General features: G+C 35.9%; 1 long non-coding RNA gene across 24 annotated transcripts in view; it reads right to left on the bottom strand.

Moving 5' to 3' along the window:
• The window catches only part of LOC118526129 (uncharacterized), an 87,526-nt gene that overhangs the window by 31,576 nt on the left and 42,412 nt on the right, over positions 1-13,538 (bottom strand). For 15 of the 24 annotated variants that reach the window (XR_013442844.1, XR_013442839.1, XR_013442837.1 and 12 more), the window contains one exon: positions 12,163-13,409. This is a non-coding gene — a long non-coding RNA (uncharacterized LOC118526129). Of the gene's footprint in view, positions 1-609; positions 677-12,162; positions 13,467-13,538 lie in introns of those variants that run through there. The other 9 variants (XR_013442832.1, XR_013442834.1, XR_013442833.1 and 6 more) reach the window with 4 other exon arrangements.

Here is a 13,538-nt window from a genome sequence, read left to right on the forward strand (position 1 = left end):
TGATTCCAACTATATGACATTCTGAAAAAGGTGAAACTATGGAAACAGTAAAAAGATTAGTGGCTGAAAAGGGTTTGGGGTGGGGGGACAAACAGACAGGATTTTTCAGGACGTAAACATATATCCTGTGTGGTACCGTAATGATGGATACATGTCATTATACATTTGTACAAACCCATAGATTATACAACACAAAGACTGGAGCCTATTGTAAACTATGGACTTTGGGTGACTATGACATGTCAATGTAGGTTCCTCAATTGTAACAATGTACCATACTGGTGCAGGATGTTGCTAATGAGGGAAGCTATGCATTTGTGAGCACAGAGGATATGTAGGAAATATCTGCACCTCCCACCCAATTTTGCTACAAATCTAAAGCTGCTTTAAAAAGTTAAGTCTTTTTGGGGCACCTGGGTGGCTCAGTCTGTTAGTGTCTGCCTTTGGCTCAGGTCACGATCATAGGTCCTGGGATAGAGCCCTGCATCGCCCCTCCCCCCTGCACGTGCTCTCTAGCTCTCTCTCGCTCTCTCAAATAAAATCTTTTTTTAAAAATTAAGTCGTTTTTAAAAAGTGAGTAATCAAAGACTTTAAAGAAACCAGACTGACCTTATTGTCTTCCATGAGGGATTGAGGAGAGTAGAAAGGAGTAGGAATAAATTTACAGAAGCATTCCCTGAGAGAAAGGAAGGAGAGGTAATTAGAGTGATCAATGTATATATATAAGAAGTTCTGTGGTGAATCTATCATTGTTTTTAATTTTAAAGGTCTGTAAATACAGTGTGGACATAGCAGAAACCCTTCAGAATGAGTTAAGGTGGAGAAAATACCGAAAAATTAAAAAGAACTTTCTAATTATACTTAATTATGAAGAACTTGGGATAAAAGCAAGACAGGCTCTATAGGCAGATCAGGCTTGAAATCCTGATTTTGATCCTCACTAAGCTGGGGACCTTGTTACCTAACCAGTTTGAACCTTTGTTTCCTCATCTATAAAATGATTGTCTCATCCTAAAATTTTTGGTGAGGATTGAATAAAATTGGTAAAATTTAGCACCATGGCTGATACATAATCAGTTCTCTTTTGAAAGCATTAGCTTCCATCAATATCTTTACTATCAATAATGTAGACACAATTCCTTGGGCTTATGACGTGAAAATGGGAGCAGAGTTAAATTCTAGTTTTTATCACCTGTGATATTACCTATCATCTACAATTTTGTCTCAATTGTACATCTGTGCATTTGATAATCATTACTTCTTTCAATAGTAAAGACTATGATGAACACATTGACTAGGAATAGGCCCCAAAATAGAAATTTTAGCATCCTTTCAGGTTAACACCAAATCAGTAATCCACATTCGTTAGGTATGATTTGATAAATTGGGAATTAATCAGACATATCATATTATCATTAAATTCATATCTCACCATCTTATCCACATGAATATCTGGAAAGTCAAATTAACTGTTAAAATTCAAATATTCTACATGAAATATAAAGAAGATGTTCAACAAATGGTCAGTGAATAAATAAATGAATTAAAGAACTGGAGCAAACTTGGAAAAATAAAGAGAAATGATCATTAGATGGTGCTATGGGGGTAATATTTGTTTCTCTTATTGCTTTTTATAATATTATTTCTATATTAGTAAAGAACACTATTAAATAACTAAAAAAAAGAAATCAAGATATCCTTGGTACATAATGTTTCCTCGATTTTCCATTATGATAACCCTATCAAAAGAAGCAGCAAATCTAATTTGTTGTAACTTATAATTTATGGCTTCTGATGGACACCACATTCTATTATTCTAAGTACTCACAAGTTATCAGTTCAAATTATCTGTTCCGAATGCTGCCCAAATTTGATGTTAATCAAATTGGTCCAAATTTACAGTACCCACTTTTTTCTTTTTTAAAAATTGTTGAGAAAATATTTGTCTATAAATTTAAACTATTGTGCTAAAGGAATGGCATGACTTATAAAGATACACTATTTGTAAGAAGAAAATATGTGGGATTTGTAATGTGTTTGTTGCTATTGTTTTTCTTGCAAAAGACATTAGACTGATTCTGAATTAGCTTGTGAATTATTCATTTGGTGTCAAGTAGTAATACCATTCACTTCCTATTGTCTGGTACTAGATTTAAACTGGAAGTAAAAAATTAGAGCCCAATTATGTTTCTTCATCTCTTACGAGGTGTTTCCAAGGAGCCCTAACTTGTAGACAAAGCCAAAACATTGTTATTCATTCATTCAATAAATACTTAGTGTATATACTTTATCTACAAAGTACCCTGGGGTGAATTAAAATTTTTAAAGTTTATTTAATAAATGTATGATGTGATAAGAGAGTAAGAGATGCATAAATTCCTTAAAACTCAACCCATAGTAGTAAGTTTAAGCAAAATAAGTGTTAGGCCAGAACTTCATGAAGGAGGTGGCGTTTCATAGTCCCTGAACAATGATAAAATATGTAGAAGAAGATATGTGGGGGAGGAAAGGTGCAAGGGACATATGCGGAGGTACTTAGCCCAAAACTTTAGGAGCAAAGTTAGAGATATGAATAAAAGTATCAGACACTTATGGGATATAGGGAATATTTCCACTAAGAAAAATCTAAAGATTAAGGTTTGAATAATATTGTGGGACGTGGTAAATTCCAGGCTAAAAACTTTGGATTTATTCTATAGGAAATGGGAACTCATTAAGGTGTTTACATGGAGAGTGACATTATCATAGCTGCAGTCCAGGGAAATTATGTCAGCAGTGATATTTTCAACAGATTTAAGAGGAAGAGTTTGAGATGTTTGATTAGTAAGAGTCCAAATGAGTAATGAGGAGGGATTGATCCAAGTGGTGGCATAATATATTTTATTAATCAATATATCTGAGTATTTAATACCATGCTTTGTATGATAAACAAATCAAAGAAAATGTTTATTCAGTATCCTCTTAGTTAAAACCCAAGCAAGATGTCACATTAAAGATTAATTAGGGTGAAGATAAAATTTTAAAATAATTCTATCATTATTGACATTTATGGGTACTCAGTTCATAGGTATAAAATGAAAGATCTAAAAATCTCACAGTATTTCAGAAACAAGTAGATATAAATAAAAAAGTAATCTAAGGAAAACAGACTTCTGCCAATAAAATGCAAAGTTGTGGTAGGCGCTGCTAGTCGTTACCTCAATATCCTCTCTTTTTCTTCCTCAGTAATAGAACCTACAGATTTATCAAAGCATGACCACCTTGAATAAAGGTTATACTTCCCAGCCTCCCTTGAAGCTAACTAGGGTCATGTTATTAAATTCTGGCCAATGGAATTTAGCAAAAATGTCCTGTATGATTTCTAGAAAATGTCCTTAAAGGGGAAAAATGTGTTCTGTCCCTAATCTTCCTTATCATTATGGTTAGTTAGACTGTAGACCTCATGACTGGAACTTGAGCAGTCATCTTGGAAAGCCAGGTTTTGAGGATAGCAAAGAAATGATCAAATTCTGTCTTGTTTCTCTTTTTTTTTTTAAGATTTATTTTTTTGTTTGAGAGAGAGAGAGAGTATAAGCATGAGGGGCAGAAGGAGAGGGAGAAAGAATCTCAAGAAGACTCCACACTGAGCGCAGAGCCCAATGCAGGGCTCAATCTCACGACCCTGAAATCACGACCTGAGCCGAAACCAAGAATCAGACACTTAACTGACCGCACCATCCAGGTGCCCCTCCAATTGTGTCTTGTTTAAACCACAATTTTTTTGCTTTTCCTATCACTTGCAACCAAACCTAATCATTAGAATTAATAATTTTCTAGATCTTAAAAGATGTCATCACAAAAGTTTTTGTAACTATGTATGGTGAAGAATGCTAAGTTTTTGTAACTATGTATGGTGAAGAATGCTAACCAGACTTATGATAGCGATCATTTTGCAATATATACAAATATGGAATTAGTAGGTTGTACACTTGAAACAAATATAACCTTAAATGTCAAATTGTACCTCACTAAAAAAAGAATAGAACTAATAAGGATAAGGGCTGGCATATAAAGGAAAGGATGCTGGGCTGGGAGTTGGGAGACCAAGGGCTTACCTAACTTCACCAACTATTTAAGTTTGGTCAAATCCTTTAACTTTTTGGTGTCACTCATACCCTTGTAAAATGGCACTATTGATCCTTGTGCCTGCTTTAAACTTGAGTGTAAATTGTAAGGATTAAATGAAGTCATAACTATTTTAAAAAGGGTAAAATGTTTTATTTTTTTAAAAAAGAATTTATATTGTTCTACATTTTTCATTAAAATGACATCATAACCAGGATGTGGATTATGGTTCTAGGGTAGACTTCACCCCACAACTGCCACAAGGGTAGTACTGAATGGGAATCTGGATGGAGCAGAAAGAGGGAACAAAGAAAGAGAGTTTGCTTTATATAAATGTATAAATCCAAGCCTACCTTCTTGACAACATCCTCAGTGTTACGGATCTATTGCTCTTCCTGCTGATCAAGTTGGTGTAGGTAATAAATCATGAATATGGGTTCCCACAAATCGAAGTGCACAATAAAACCGAGGTATCTTGGTAAACATGTTCTACAAGGTGGCATTGCTGCGTGATGTACCCCTGGATTTGGAAGAGGCTTACTATCTTGGTAGCCTGGTAAATTAGTGTGGGATTACCAAAAAGGCCTTTCCCTGCTAGAATTGTCATTCAGGAGGTTCAGGTGAGAAAGACATAGAAAAGTGTAAGAGCAATTAAGAAGGAAATGGATTTTTAAAAGTACTTTAAACTTTCTTTCATCGATTTAAGAATTGTACAAATGGGTTTTCCTTACATAAGGTACTCAAGGATATGTTTCTTTGTTATTTCAAAACACCCAGACTAGAGGATTCACTAAATAAATATTTTAAAATTGAGGAACATGCTCTCCATGGACTTAACCCAAGTCTAAGAAGACTGAAGGGACCCAGGCCTGATCCATAAGGGGTTCTTGGGCCAGGAGATGAGGTAGGCCCATTGGAATGGGACAGTAAGTGGGGCTTTTCTCAGTAGAAAGAAAAGAATATCAGAGAGGCTCTTCATAGGCAAAAGGAGTCTGTTTCAGCAATGATATGAAGCAAAGAGCCAGAGGCAGGGAGAAGTCTGGGCAGGAATTCTGCTTCAGGGAGGTCTGTGAGTGAGTGAGTAGGAGATCCCAGTAGGCAAGCTCTACACAGCCTGAGGGAGTCTGGGATCAAGGAGGGCTGGCAGGTGGATTGGCAACGTGTGGTGGGACTCCAAGCAGGGGACTAGAGCTCAGGCCATGGGAAGAATAGCTGGACGATGTCAGATGCAAATTGAAAACTGAACTCAGAGTTGGAAAACAAGATGGAGGCTTTGTGACAAGGAAGGATGCAAAATGCTGACTATTAAAACAAGGTTCAAGGTATAAGGTTAGAGGGGCCAGCAATGAAGTAAATGGATCCTGAACAACTGAAATATGTTGGGATGAAGGGTCCTTTTTTTTCTTGGGCCTAGAATAAAGTTAACAACGGGAGCCAACTGGCCTCGTATCTGGAACCTAGAGGGTTTTGGGGAGAGGTAGACAGCTAATCACAAACACTGAACAAGAAGGACTCAAGTGTGCAACCAGAAAACCTCTGCCCATTCAAACCCATTCTGCAGGCTTGGTTCTTCCCTCGCTTTAAAAGATGCACTTTAGGGAAGGTACTGTTGACTGTTTTGGTCACCCTCAGAGTAACCTCTGGTCAGGTTAGTCCCCTAAATCACAGTTCTAATATTAAAATGACCAATCCTATGTAATTGTAAAAACTTCCAACTCTATTTATACCAAATCTTCTCCTCCCTAGATCATATCTGTTCAAAGGAATAGCAGCTTTATTTATGTTTCTGTCTTATGCTTCCACCTCTTTTCCTCCAGCTTGCTAATCCATGGTTTCTGACTTCTCCCAAGGTGGAGCTGGAAGGGTTTAGGGAGTTGAAGTAGCAGGAAAGATTTTATTCATCATATACTGTCATAAAGAACTGGAGATGATATTCTCCAGGCTTGGCAGGTGTTTAAAGCTCTCGTTCTTTTTTGGGATGCTTTTTAAGGTTCTTTGGAGAGAAGTCCATTGCTGGGGAGCACTTCTCCAAAGTTCCTGTGGTGTAGGGCAAAGCGTCGCCTCTGGTTGATTGCCTACCTCAGTCCCTAGAGCTCCACAGTAGGCCTCCAGCTTCTCTCTTCAGAGAATCTTGTTGGAGAAAAGGTAAAGCTACCCCACCTGCTCTGCTCTATCTCTCCTTTCCCTCACTGGTCTGTGAGAAACTATCTCACATTCTTTGCCCCTAAGAAATTCTGGAAGAACAGACTGCACCAATGTATCGGTTTCTCTCAATTCCACCATCAGGGCAGCCAGCCAGCCACAGTCAGCTTCTTACCCTTTAATTTGTCTGGCCTGAGACAGTGTCCACTACGCCTTCCAAGTGGCAAGGGACATGTGCCAAGCTTTCTGAGTGGTTACTTGGATGCCTATTTTCCTGAGCATAATAAAGAGGCAGAGGGGAGAGGACTCACAGTTTTCTGATAGCTCTCCCCATAAACCCTCTTCTAATCTCCATGCCTGCCCTTGTATCCCTTCACCATGGGTAAAGACCTACACAAACCTAGCTTTTGACCACCTCCTTTGCAAGTCCCATATGGTACTCTCATACCTCATTTTAAAAAATGGGAGTACTCTGCATATTCTTGTAAGGAAGGCTTCAGCCAAAGCTGAGGCTTTCATTAAATACTTTCATTTTCATATCCAATTATAATCACAAACATCTATGTTTTTGTTAAAATTTAGATTTCATCAAGTTTAGGTATGTTTTGAAGGGCTTCTTATTATTGTTTCTGATATAATCATTTGCTTGCTTAACAAATTCATTATCAGAAATGATGCTGTCCACTGAACATGGTAGAGCAGCATACCTGAGATGTCTGCCAAAAGACACATCCTCACCCCCATATACCCACACGGTATCCCTCATAAACAGTTAGAGATGACGTTAAATATCAAGGAGCCATCTTTTGCTATGGAAGACTTAAGTATTCCCATAGTCTGTTTTTCCCCACTACTTTGTCATAAAGGGACTCTTTTTTATTTTATTTATTTTTATTTTTTATTTTTTTAAAGATTTTATTTATTTGATAGAGAGAGACACAGTGAGAGAGGGAACACAAGCAGGGGGAGTGAGAGAGGGAGAAGCAGGCTTCCCGCCGAGCAGGGAGCCCGATGCGGGGCTCGATCCCAGGACCCCGGGATCATGACCTGAGCTGAAGGCAGACGCTTAACGACTGAGCCACCCAGACGCCCCAAGGGACTCTTTTTTAAATTCAAATTCTTGATTCATGTATTTCCATACAAGATCACTTTAACAGTGTCTAATATGGTACATTTTACCTCAGAACAGGAATGGTAGTCTTAGACAATTAGACAGTATTCCAAATTTCCATTGGCTAACTTTCAGGAAATTTGCTTAAACTATTCAGGGTGTGTATACTATTACCCCACCTTTTTTTGTATCACAGTTAGCCATTGTTTTTTTCCTATTTAAGTTGGTGTATGTGCAAAGGTTGTTTGCACAGCATTCCAAGCTAACAATAATGCCATTAAAGATACTCTGCATGGCTGGACAAACTTAAGGGATATAACAAGTAGGAAACATTTACTCTGCCTTTTTTTTTTTTTCTATTTTTGGTTTAATGGAAGTATGGCAATGGTTCAGCTCTATTATAAAACCAGCAAACCAGCTTCAAGAAAACCATAGAATAAGATATGAACAGTTTCCAAATAAATTATTCTTTTGCATTCAGGTAAAAAAATTGGGGAAATTTTAGAAGTTAGTATCTAATTAACAGGCCCCTGATTGAGAGCTTAGCTGTCTCCTACTTTTGATCTTTGGACTTCATTTCAGACACGAAATAAGAAACAAACATGCTGATACATTGTTGGAGAGAGACAGAGAGGGAGGGAGAGAGAGAGAACAAGAGGTCTGCAGCATTACTACCAAATACAAATTGATTGTTGACACTAACAATTAATCACTTTTTTCACCCAAAAATAATAAAGTCTCTACTCAGTTAATAAGATGATTCCAGTATTTTGCATGTGTTGGGAGGTATTATGTGTGTGGTGGTAGGAAAGAATAAAAAAGAGGAAAGTGATAAAGCCTGTGTTTTCAAAAAAAAAAAAAAAAAAAAGCCTGTGTTTTCAAGGTATCATACGTGTGAAAGCAGCATTTTAAAAATGCAAAAGGAAACATTATAAAGTATACTTAGTAGCTGCCACAGATAAACTGAAGTATGTTCACAGGAGAACTATCAAAAAAATTTTAAAATCAAACAATTATGCTACCCGAGGAGAAAAGAAACTGGGCATATTAGTTTATTAGTTTGTAGAAAACAATCTCAAGGGAAATATGTTAGCAACGTCATGTGTTGGAAGGATTGTCATTTGTAGAGAGAATATTCTGACGGCTCCTGGTCTCTTAAAAGAACAAAACCGAAGAACAAAAAGAACAAAAACTGCATACAGAATCCTGCACAATCTGATTTCAAACTACCTTTCCTACTTTATGTCTTTCTAATTGCAACCACACCAGTTCCAGACAGCTTCTTTCTTACTTCTACATTTTCTATGAATAATTTTCCTACCTAGAATGTCTTACACCTCTCTTCTCCCTAAAAGGACATTTACTCATCCTTTAAAGATCCTCATGGGTTTCTAAATAAATATCTAACTTCCTATTCTACACCCATATCCTTATTGAAATGATGAAAAAATACAAAAACAGAAATACCTTATACAAGCTAGAATAGCTAAGGGTGTCTGCTAGATATAGTGCAAGTAGGTCCAAGCGGAGAAAAGACATCATTAATAACTTGCCACTTTCCTCCCTGAAGGTAGCTGATATCACAAGAAGTATAGGAGATTCAAGATGTTTCCCATGGGAACACACCTCCAAGGATCTCTTTTGTTGAAGTCTCCACAATACTCAAAAACAGCTTTGACTATATCCCTCAGAGTTCTTAAGCCACTATTCCAACTAGAAAGACAGTATTGAGCAAAAACATGAGAAATGAGGGGCTAGGCTAAATTGTGTATGGAGAATACATGAAGCAGAAACCTCTATTTAGGAAGCTGGCCCATTCTTCCACCTGATGTGCACATGGTACAGCTAAAATAATTAAAGCAGTATGTTTTGATGTAACAATCAGAAAGCACTGTTTCAGGGATCCCTGGGTGGCTCAGTGGGTTAAGTACCTGCCTTCGGCTCAGGTCATGATCCCAGGGTCCTGGGATGGAGCCCCGCATCAGGCTCCCTGCTCGGCAGGGAGCCTACTTCTCCCTCTGCCTGCTGCTCGCCCTGCTTCTGTTCCCTCTCTCTCTTTGACAAATAAATAAATAAAATCTTTAAAAAAACCCAAAACACTGTTTCAGAAACCAACTCATATATAAATGCGTTTCATTTACTTCTCTTATCCTCAGTTTCCTCAGCTGTAAAGCAGAGATGATGATGATGATGATGATGATGATGATGATGATAATAATACTAGGGTTGTGATTTTTTAAGATAACACATATTCATTGCTTAACAATAATTCTTAGCTTCAGAATTATTATTGTTGCTATAATTTTCCATTATCATTTTTATATAATGAAATTTGGAATTTCAAAATACTTTGGAAATAATGCTACAATACCACTGATTAAGAGTTTCAAAGAAAACAGAATTTAACCATTACTTCCTGAATTGCTTCTTATAACCACTGATGAATAGTTAGTTACATAATCTTGGCATGCAGAAAGCCTTATTTAGCAAGCACCAAAGACACAATGCATGAAGAAAATATTACTTGATTTTCTACACAGAAATGGGAACAATTTTAATTAACAAAAATTAAATGGCAAACAATGTGGGGAAAATATTCTTGATATAAGTGGGAAGTTAAATATATTTAAAATATATAGAGCACTTACTAGTCAATAAGAAAAATAAAAATACACTGATAAAAACATGGGAAAAATCAAGTAATGTCTGAATGCATTCAATAAATATTTACTAAGTAACAACTATATATCCATTACTGTACTGGGAACTAGAATACAGTAGTAAAATGAGAGATATAGTATTTACCTTCATGAAGCTTATCTTTAGGAAAATTCACAAAAGCAAAATAGAAATAGTCAATAAATATATAAAAAAAATTTTCCTCACTAAAAACCAAAGACATGAAAATTAAATCAAGATATACATTTTCACCCATCAAGTGGCCAAGTTTTAAAATGTACAATGTGGATGATAAGATGGAGAAATAGATTCTCTGATGGTGAGAATGTAAATTAAAGATACTTTTCTGGAAGATATGGGAAATTTTTCTTATGTGATGAAAATCACCATCATAAGTTTAAGAATAAGAGATTTTAAAATATATTTATGGTTCTGTAAACACAGTTTAAATAAGTTGTAATCCATTTGCAAAACGGACTATTATGTAACTCAAAAAATATTCTAGAATATCTTATGAAGTGAAAAAATGTTTGACATCCTATTAAACAGAAAAAAATTGTTTATAGAACATTATAGCAATTTCATTTTTTATGGAAGTTTTTATACATGCATAGAGAAAATACTGAAAAATGTTCACTAAAATAGTAACTATTCTATCCTTGAGTTAAAGTTTAAGATTTTTATTTGTTTTATGCTTTTCATATTTTCTAATGATCTACACTGAATATGAATTTGTTTTATAATCAAGCAGAAAATTAATGGAAAAAAACAAGAAGTAACCTCCATGAAGCCTTGCTCTACCTGCCTAATTAGGGTGGGTCGCTTCTTCTGTTCTCAGCATTTTTGTTCTCACCCACTTTATAGACATGTATTAATTCTTCTTTTTTCAAGTTTATTTATTTATGTAAGTAATCTCTACACCCAATGTGGGGCTTGAACCCAGGACCGCAAGATCAAGAGTTGCATGCCCCTCCGACTGAGCCAGCCAGGTACCCCTGAACATGTACTAATTCTTTATGGACCTTTTTCTGACTAGACCGAGATCCTTCAGAGTGCAGTTATTTCATCTTTTTCTTCCCTCTTTATGTTCTTTAGTTACTAATTCCAACTCTGGAACAGAGTAGATGCTCAGTGTTATGAGATGAATTATGTCCCCTAAAAGATATGTAGAAGTCCTAACCCATGATATCTCTGAACATGATATTACTTAGAAATAGGGTCTTTGTAGATGTTATTGTTAGGGTGATATGAGTAGGATGAACCCTAATCCAATATGAATGGTGTCCTTATAAGAAGAGAAACACAGGCACAGATTCACAGAGAAATACTGTTTAATGATGGAGGCAAAAAAGGATGTGATGCATCTATTAGCTAAGAAATGCCAAAAATTGCTGGCAACACCAGAAGCTAAGAGAAGGGCATGCAACAGATTTTCTCCCAGAATCTTCAGAGAGAGAGTGGCCCATGCAACAGGGCAGAAATGGAAGAGAACAAAAATCTACTGTTATAAGCTATCCGGTTTGTGGTTTGTGGTACTTTGTTACAGCAACCCTACTTAGGAAACTAATATGCTAGCAAATAATTGTTGGATAGCTTCTGCATGGCCCCAGGGAATTAATTCAGAACCAGCGGACGGATTTTAGAAGGAGAAGATTCCCGCTCTTTATTAGAAAGAATTTTCTTAGAGACATACTGGTTCGTAGGTGGGATGATGACCTCAGGAGGTACCGAGTTACCCCTAGTGTCAAGGAATATAAGCCTCTGCTGAATAAATACCTAATGAGACTGTACAAAGAAAATTCAAGCCATAGTTATTTGAATTCTGCTCTAAAATCCATGATTCTCTAATATGAAATTAACAAAATAGCCAGTAACTATTTGGAAGTCTAGTCTGCAATCCAAGATCCACTGAAATGAATAAGATAAAGCAAGTTCTCCTGGTTTTAATAGGGACTGGTAATACTAGCGCTGGCTACTGGCATATGAACAATATTATGACTCTATGATAATATTTATGTATGGTACCTGAACAGCACTAGCAGGTATTCAATAAAAGATGATGTTCTTTCCTTTACCCTTTCCAGAAGGTAAAAAAAAAAAAAAAAAAAGAAAAACAACTATGAATGTTTTGAAGTTTTCGAATTCAATATATTTAAAATAAATCCCTCTATATGATAAAGGTAATTCATGCAATACACAAAGTTAATTCTAAACACTTAGACTTAGTGGATCTGATTAGAGTAGAAAGGATTGTAATTTGTGCACAGCTGTTGCAAAATACAAGATCAAAGCTCAGCTACACAAATATATACTGAGTCTTTACAATGAGTTAAAAATACAGCAAGGTGGGGAAGAGACATGAATTTTTAAAATTAAAAAAATTTTATTGAAATATAATATACAGTATTGTATTAGATTCAGGTGTACAAAACAATGATTCGACAACTCTATACATTACTCAGTGCTCAGCAAGATAAATGTACTCTTGATTTCCTTTATCTGTTTCACCCATCCCCCCACCCACCTCCCTTCTGGTAACCACCAGTTTGCTCTCTATTTTTAAGAGTCTGTTTTTTGGTTGGTATCTTTTTTTCTTTGTTCGTTTGTTCTGTTTCTTAAATTCCAAATATGAGTGAAATCATACAGGATTTGTCTTTCTCTGACTTATTTCACTTAGCAGTATACCCTGTAGGTCTATCCATGTTGTTGCAAATGGCAAGATTTCATTCTTTTCTATGGCTGTGTAATATATGTGTGATACATATACACCTCTTCTTTATCCATTCATTTGTCAGTGGACCCTTGGGTTGCTTCCATATCTTGGCTATTGTAAATAATGCTGCAATAAACATAGGGATGCATATATCAAATTTGTGTTTTCACTTTCTTTGGGTAAATACCCAGTAGTGGAATTACTGGATTATATGGTAATTAATTCTATTTTTAATTTGACGAACCTCCATACTGTTTCGCACAGTGGCTGCACCAATTTACATTTCCACCAACAGTCCACAAGAGTTCCTTTTTCACCACATCCCACCAACACTTGTTATCTCTTCTTTTTGATATTAGCCGTTTTGACACATGTTGAGCATCTTTTCATGTGTCTGTTGACCATATGTACGTCTTCTTTGGATAAATGTCTATTCAGATCCTCTGCTCATTGTCAATCAGATTATTTGGGGTTTTTCAGTGTTGAGTTGAATAAGTTCTTATATTTTTTGCAAATATCTTCTCTCATTCAGTAGGTTGCCTTTTTGCTTTGCTGACAGTTTCCTTACTTGTGCAAAAGCTTTTTATTTTGATGTAGTACCAATAGTTTAATTTTGCTTTTGTTTCTTTTGCTTGAAGAGACATATCTAGAAAAATGTTTCTATGGCCAATGTCATATAATATAGAAATTATAAACAAATACAATGAGTCAAAAATACTGCAAGATGAGAATAAAAATATGAATTATTTTTAACAACACATTTCAATTATTGGAATAAAAAATATGCTC

The sequence above is a fragment of the Halichoerus grypus genome, chromosome 12 (assembly GCF_964656455.1).
Source record: "Halichoerus grypus chromosome 12, mHalGry1.hap1.1, whole genome shotgun sequence".
In the NCBI taxonomy this organism is placed as follows: domain Eukaryota; kingdom Metazoa; phylum Chordata; class Mammalia; order Carnivora; family Phocidae; genus Halichoerus; species Halichoerus grypus.